This window comes from Myotis brandtii, unplaced genomic scaffold (genome assembly GCF_000412655.1).
Source record: "Myotis brandtii unplaced genomic scaffold, ASM41265v1 scaffold156, whole genome shotgun sequence".
Taxonomy (NCBI): Eukaryota; Metazoa; Chordata; class Mammalia; order Chiroptera; family Vespertilionidae; genus Myotis; species Myotis brandtii.
Window position 1 is genome coordinate 19,982 of NW_005355666.1, and position 8,094 is coordinate 28,075.

Genomic DNA, 8,094 nt, shown 5'->3' on the forward strand with positions numbered 1-8,094 from the left:
GATGTTTCTCTCTGTCTTTCCCTTTCTCTTCCACATTCTCTAAAAATCAATGGAAAAATATCCTCAGGTGAGGATAAAAAAAAAATAAAGAAATGTCATATCCAACGAAAGACACATCTTGAAAATGCCTAAAGAAAGTTGTTATTTTTTCATGGTGAAGGGACTGGAGTCCGTGTTGATAAAAACACCTTGGTGGCTGCAGTGACTGGCAGTGGCTGCAACAGTGCGGTGATGGGGCTGGTGCCTTCCCCTGATCAGCCCGATCACCTCCCACAAAGGGAGGCCAGACTGCGGCTTAGGCCCGCACCCCAAGGGGAGCAGGGAGCGGGCCTAAGCCCATCAGTAGACATCCCCTGAGGGCTCCCAGTATGTGATAGGGGGCAGGTTGGGCTGAGGGACCACCCCCTCCCAGTGCATGAATTTCATGCACCGGGCCCCTAGTCCGGGGTCCTCAAACTTTTTACAGAGGAGGCCAGTTCACTGTCCCTCACACCGTTGGAGGGCCGGACTATAGTTTTAAAAAAAACTATGAACACATTCCTATGCACACTGCACTTACCTTATTTTGAAGTAAAAACACAAAACGGGAACAAATACAATATGTGTATTTGCATGTGGCCCGCGGGCCGTAGTTTGGGGACCCCTGCCCTAGTCTATATAATAAAGAGGTAATATGCTAATTTGTCCATTACGGTGTCCCAGTCATGACCAGTCTGTGGGCAGGACCGGGGGCGGGGACTTCCGCCCCAGCACTAAGTCAGGCTGCCGATGAGCATCCTGTTCAGCATTGGTATGACGCTGCAGGGAAGGGTGGTGGGCTGGGCTTGATGGAGGACCTAAGGCCGCGCCCCCCGTCCAGTTCCAGGCCAGGAGACCTCAGGCTGTGCCCCCCAACCCAGCTCCCGGCCGGGAGACCTCAGACTGCGCCCCGCCACCCCAGTGCCAGGCAGGGGGACCTCAGGTTGTGGCCCCCACCCAGCAAGGCTTGACGGGGAACCTTAGGCCGTGCCCCGCCCAGAAGGGCTTGATGGGGCATCATGCCCCCCATCCAACAAGGCTTGATGGGGGACCTCAGGCCATGCCCCCACCCCAGATCTAGGTCTCACCAAATGGGGGTGGGGCCAGCCAGGTCTGGCTCTCCTGCGTTTTTGAACCACGTGAGAGTGGTAGGCAGGTACTCGACTCTAGGTACCGCAGCATGCCCCAGACACTGACACGAGGGAGATTTTATATACATTTTACTAATTTTCTTTCATGTCGGGCCGGGGGACCTCGCTGTGCCCCCTGCTGGTGGGGCTTGACAGGGGACCTAAGGCTGCACCTTCTGCCCTGGCCCCTGGCCGGGGCACCTGAGGCTACGCCCCGCCCAGCGCTGGGCTGGGCTGGGTGACCTGAGGCTGCGCCCCTGCCAGAGGACCTGAGGCTGTGCCCCCTGCCTGGTTCTGGGTCTCACCCAATGCTGGTAGGGCCGGCCGGGTCTGGGTCTCCTGCGTTTTCGAAGTGAGTGCAGATGGCGGATGGGGATTTGACTCTAGGTCCCGCAGCAAGCCTCAGACTGACACGAGGGAGATTTTATATACATTTTACTAATTTTCTTTCATCTCTGACACTTCTATTACAGAGAAAGGGCAAATAGCAATATTAAAATATTTCTTCTCACTACTTCTCTTCTAATGTGCACAAATTTCATGCACCGGGCCACAAGTATAGAAGTAATAGCTGACGCTGGAACTGCTCCTGCCAGTAAAAATGGAAGGGACTGACATGAGAGAGAATTGCAATTCCCCCAGCAGCACAAGAAAAGGAATGTGTTTTCCAAAGTTTGCATGTAGACCCTGAAAAGGGGACAACAGTGGGCATTTTCTTCACTCTCACAAAGGAGGAACAAGGATTACTTCTCCCCATGCCTCAAGCAACTGACAAACACCTTCAGAAAGCTTGACATATGTCCCCTGGAGTTAGAGTCAGTGGAACCAGTGTGTGATTCAATGAAGCTGAACCTGGGGCAGGAACTGACTGGATCTAACTATAGAAGAGAGACTGGTTTGGAGCAAACAGCACTTCTAACACCTGCTGAAAGAATGACTGTGTTTTCCATGGCTGACATATGGAGTCTGAGAAAGTGAATGGACAAAGACTGTCTTAAAAGGAAAGCATCCAAGGCAAGGTTGATTTGGGCTACCCAGAGCAGGAGTACGGATGGCCCACACTTTGGAACCACTGGCAAAGATGATCTTTAAAGGAGTTTTAGTAGCTGAATTTGTGGGCATTTTTTGAGCATATATTTTGTTTAATAAGATGGACGCAAGTCAAGTTTAGTACAAATCCATCAAATATTCTAGAATGTATGGAGTCAGAGAGCAAGATCAAGAAAAATGGTTGAACAACAAAAGTTAGGAATTTGGTCACTGGTCAAGGTGTACCCTATTGCATAGTATTAGGCATGATTAAAATTCCAAAGTTGACATGGATAGATTTTGGAATATGTAAGGCAAAACGTAAATTCCAATTAAGCCAGAGGTTTTATTCTTTGGACTACCTGTGAGGAAATTATGGAAGGTATGTTTATTATGTTATAAATAAAGTTTTGCTTATACTTTAAAAAGGAACACCCAAGAGAAGCACCCGGAGAGACAGAAAACCCCAACATAAGAGAGAACAGCAAAAGCCTGGGTACTTAGGGGAGTTTAATGTCCAGACAGAAGCTGCACCCATGGAGCCCTCAGATAAAAGTAGACATGCTCTAGTATGTGGCTCACATAGGAAGAGAAGCTAGGGATGAAGATGCCCTGAAGAGGAAAGGTCTGTGTTTCCAAAGTCAATATGTACTAGTACACTCTGAGGAAGCAATAATGGTGGGAATTTTCTCCACCTTCATGAGGACAAGACAAGGATCACCTCCTCCTGACCTTAATCAAATGAAAACAAGCTTGAGAAAGCCTGACTCCTGTCTTCTTCAGTCAGTTGAACACCAGAATCACTGCCTGACTCATGCAAATGAAATCTGGAATCGAGGGCTGAAAATGCCTGGCCAGATCATACAATAAGGCTGGATTGAATAAATAGGAACTGCACTTCCACCACATGCAGAGAGGGACTGTGATTTCCATAGTCCACATGAGAGCCCTATAAAAGCAAGTGTACTCCGTTGTCTGAAAAAGAAAGCACAAAGGTAGAGCACCCAGAGAAGCAATGACCCTGACACAAGTGTGGCTCACAGGAGACTAGGGGGTGAGGGGGGAGTTCAGTGGCCAGTTAGAAGAAAGGCACCTGATGAGACTGGAGCCAGCAGTCTGTGGTCTCTTTAGGAAGTTCAAAATGGACCCATAAGAGCATAGGCTCAGGTTTTCCTCTGTTCCCATTACAAATTTAATGACCCTGCCAGGGTGTGTTCTTCTCCACATGCATTTTTCTCCCTGGGAACCACATCTGGAGTGGTGGTCAAGTGGAGGAAGGAGATGAAAAGAGAAAAGGCAAAAAGAAGTACTACATTCAACCTATATACACAGACACACACATCACTAGCAAGACTACAAAATCCATGAAGGTGCCAGTTTCGAGTAGATAGAAATTTCCCAATATTTAGAAGTGTAGGGTTTTGACTGTTACAGTACATTAGGCTACTAACTGCATCAAAGTAACCACAGGATGATTGGTTATTTAAGAGGTAAAAGTTGGCTATGAGACCTTCTGGAGATTTCCTGCCAGACTAGGGAAGATAAGATCCCAAAGGCAGCTTTCATGCATAAGTAGAAAGAGACTATGGTTAGTTTCTCTTTATGCTAACCAAAAGACACTCAATGAGCCCTAGCCTGTTTGGCTCAGTGGATAGAGCACTGGCTCACAGGATGAAGAGTTCTGCGTTTGACTGTGATCAAGGGCACGTACTCGGTTGCAGGCTCGGTCACCGGCCCTGGTCGGGGCACATGCGGGAGATAACCAATCGATGTGTCTCTCTCACATAGATGTTTCTCTCTGTCTCTCCCCAGTTCCTTTGATTCTCTCTAAAATCAATGGGAAAATACCCTCACATGAGGATTAATAAACAAACAAAAAAAGATACTCAATAAATGGTTGTTAAAGACCTACTCTGGAAGAAAGCCTATCTTTTGGAAAAGTTTCTGCTTTTCCTCCAACAAATGTAATACAACAGTATCAAAAAAGTTGCCCTGGCCGATTTGGCTCAGTGGATGGAGCATCTGCCTGCAGACAGCAGGGTCCCAGGTTCAATTCTGGTCAAGGGCACATGCCTGGGTTGCGGGCTTAATCCCCAATAGGGGTGTGCAGAAGGCAGCCAATCAATGATTCTCTCTTATCGTTGATGTTTCTCTCTCTCTCTCCCTCTTCCTTCCTCTCTGAAATCAATAAAAGTATGTTGTTGTTGTTTTTTTTAAAAAAAGCTATAACATTCTTAGGAAGGGCTGTGCAAATGTGCAAAGGTCACTGCAGGAGAGTCGGGGTGGGAAGACTTTGTGCACGGTGGCAGGAGCAGGCAGTGGTGGCAGCAACAGCCAGAAACCAGGTAGAGGCCGAGGGGACCTGTCCACTGGTAGCCATGGACAGTCATGCGAAGGCGAAATGGAGCCTCAAACCTGGAGGACCATGCCGCCTTGGTCCAGCCACCAGCCACAGGCTACTCTCTGATAGCAGCAGCTGCACTGTGACCCCCATTCCTCCACCTCCCCTGCCTATACACCCTCCTACACTTTTCCTCCTCTCGGCTCCAGGCCAGGCCCTGTGCCTGCCGCCATGGCAGAAGCATCTGACATCAGAGAAATCTAGCCCAGAGATTTCACATGGCCTAGGTTGGTACCATCTCCTCCCCCTGCAGCCCCAGTGGCTGCCTGCACCCAGTCCCACTCTGGGTCTCGTGTCTCTCCTGTGATAATACTGACACAGCCAGCAAGTTAGAATGGAACAAACTGAACACCTGATGAGAGAAAGGGAAAGTTGCTGGAGCAAAACAATGGATTTCCCTTTCTCTTTCAGGCAAGGGATCATGGGAAACACCATTCAGCAACCTCCTCAACTCATTGGCTCCACCAACATCTGTCAGGAAGATGCCTTTGATGAAAACAGTGACAACAGAAGATCTTCCTCCACTCACAAATGGCTATCCACCATCAATCGGCATGTATGAAACTCAAACCAAATACCAGTCTTCTAAGCAGTATCCCAATGCATCAGCCAATGGCTTTGGTGCAATTAGAAACTTTAGCCCCACTATTACCATTCAGAAATTCCAAACACAAGATCACATGAACTTCTAGAAAAACCTTCTCCTCCACATCTACCACCTCCTCCTTCAGTACTACAAATTGTGATTCCAAAGAAGACTGGCTCACCTGAAATTAAACTAAAAATAACCATAACTAACCAGGATGGCAGGGGATTGTTTGAGTCTTCCCTCTGTGGATACCTTTTCAATTAAGTACAGGCAAGTGAGCACACAAAGTCAAAGCATGAGAGCAGAAAAGTGGGGGAAAGCAACAAGTTTGACTCGTCTATATCAGAAGAGCACAATTCACACAAAATTCCCAAATTAGAATCCGAGGAACAATGAAAGGGCTGTTTCTGGAAAAAAAAAAAAAAGAAGATCCAGTACTAAAAGAGGAAACCTTGGTTTAACCAATATTACCTTCTGTTCCAACAACAGAAGTATCTAGTATCTGCTAGTGTTAAGTGCCAGGTTGGTGATCATGTTTGGTCTCAAAAGGGAACCTATCCTTGGTGGCCTTGTATGGTTTCAAGAGATCCCAGCTCAAGGTTCATACCAAAATTAACGCAAGAGGTGCTCAGGAATAGCACGTCCAATTTTTTTTAGCAATCAACCAGAGAGGGCATGTGTTCATGAAAAACGGGTATGTAAGCAAAAAGGTCATAGACAGCATGAGGAATTACTGACTGAGGCAACCAAACAAGCCAGCAATCACACTGAGAAACACAAGATTTGGAAACCCCGACCAGAGAGAGATCGCGCCCAATGGGATATTGACATTGCCCGTGCAGAGAAAGCATTGAAAATGATTGGAGAGGCAAGAATAGAAAAGTTTGCCCTAACAGGTTTGGCTCAGTGGATAGAGCGTCAGCCTGCGGACTCAAGGATCCCAGGTTCGATTCCGGTCAAGGGCATGTACCTTGGTTGCAGGCACATCCCCAGTAGGGAGTGTGCAGGAGGCAGCTGATCTATGTTTCTAACTCTCTATCCCTCTCCCTTCCTCTCTGTAAAAAAATCAATAAAATATATTTTTTAAAAATAATAGAAAAGTTTACTTTGTCCATATTGATAAACATCCTGAGGAGGCATTATCACAAGTGAAAATGAATGCTGCCTCTAAAGCTGAAGTTTAAAACAAAAAAACAAACAGACAGAAAAAACCGGAGACCAAGATCAATGCTGAGTGAGTACTCAGCCAGAACAGACCAATGCAGGTGAAGTGGCCTCCTCACTATCAAGTACTGATATTCAGAGACATAGCCAGTAACAGCACACGAGTGTGAAAGAAGAACCACCTCCCATTAAAATAGCCTGGAAAGGGAGGATCCCAACATGGTGGCCAGCAGGACGGCAGTGAGGAAGAGAGTGTGAGTTAAGGAGAGGGGAGTGTGTGGTTGTATGTGGTGTGTGTGTGGGTGAGTGAGGGACAGTTAAATCTCCCAGGAGTCTGGGGACTGGAGGATCAGGCCCTGCTGGACAGGGAGCCCCTGCTACCTTTACAGGCACTCCCAGGCCAGGAGCGGCTCTGGTGCAGAGCCCATGCCATTCTGAAGGGAGCAGCAGCGGAGGCCAGGAGTGCAGCCATACCAACACCCAGACTGGCCTGAGACAACACGCCAAACCCGAACAGTGAGCCACGTGCCAGCATAACTGGCAAAGGACCACTGCTGCACCCCTGCAGTGAGTGGCGCACTACCTCACCACGGGCTCCCAGGTGACTGCAGTGAGCACACACCAGAGAGACCACCTCCCTGCCCAGGCCCCAGGACCACACTGAGGTGTGAGCCAGAGGCACCAAGCACCCCGCCCAGGCCCCAGGACTGTGCTGCCAGTGCGTGCCAGAGGCACCTAGGGTGCCACCCTGCCACGGGCACCGGGGCTGCACAGTTAATTGCATGCCAGAGGGCTCTGGGATCTCACAGGGAGTCGTACACCAGAGAAACTGTGCATGTGCCCCTGCCCACCGCAAGCATCTGCAGCAGACAACCTAGGGACTGATCCATGGGGAAAGGGAGTACAACTCAGAGCAAAGACAATAAAGGTGTCAGACTCAAGGCAAACCCAGCCTCTGAGCTAAGGAGTCCTGGATCATTGGACCGCTAGGGACTTCAACTTCACAGACCTCAAGCAGGTTGCCCAGGGCCACAACGAGACAGCAACTCACATTACATAGAAACAAATACAAAGGCATTGCAGAAATGTAGCAGGATACAAAATTAACACCCAGAAATCTATGGCATTTTTACACACCAATAATGAACTCACAAAAAGAGAAACTAAGAAAATAATCCCATTTACCATTGCAACACAACAATTAAGATACCTAGGAATAAACTTAACTAAGGAAGTAAAAGACCTGTACTCAGAAAACTATAAGATGTTGGAAAAACAGATAGAGGAAGATATAAACAAGTGGAAGAATATACAGTGTTCATGGATTCGTAGAATCAACATCATTAAAATGTCCATACTACCCAAAGCAATCTATAGATTCAATGCAATCCTCATTGAAATACCAACGGCATATTGCACAGACCTAGAACAAACTCCCTGAAAATTTATATAGAATTAAAAGGGACCCCGAAAAGCCACAGCCCTCCTGATAGAAGAACAAAGTTTGAGGAATCACAATACCAGATTATCAAGTTATATTACAAAGCCACTGTTCTCAAAACAGCCTGGTACTGGCAAAGAAAAACAGACAAACACCAATGGAACAGAACAGAGAACCCAAACATTGACCCAAGCTATCATGCTCAATTAATATTTGACAAAAGAGGCAAGACCATACAATGGAGTAAAGACAGTCTGTTCAATAAATGGTGCTGGGAAAATTGGTCATATACATGCAAAAAAAAAAAAAAGAAAAGAAACTA

The 8,094-nt window shown here is 47.4% G+C and overlaps 1 pseudogene; it reads left to right on the forward strand.

Moving 5' to 3' along the window:
- Nucleotides 1-4,862: 4,862 nt before the first annotated feature.
- The window catches only part of LOC102258292, a 5,668-nt pseudogene continuing 2,436 nt past the window's right edge, over nucleotides 4,863-8,094 (forward strand).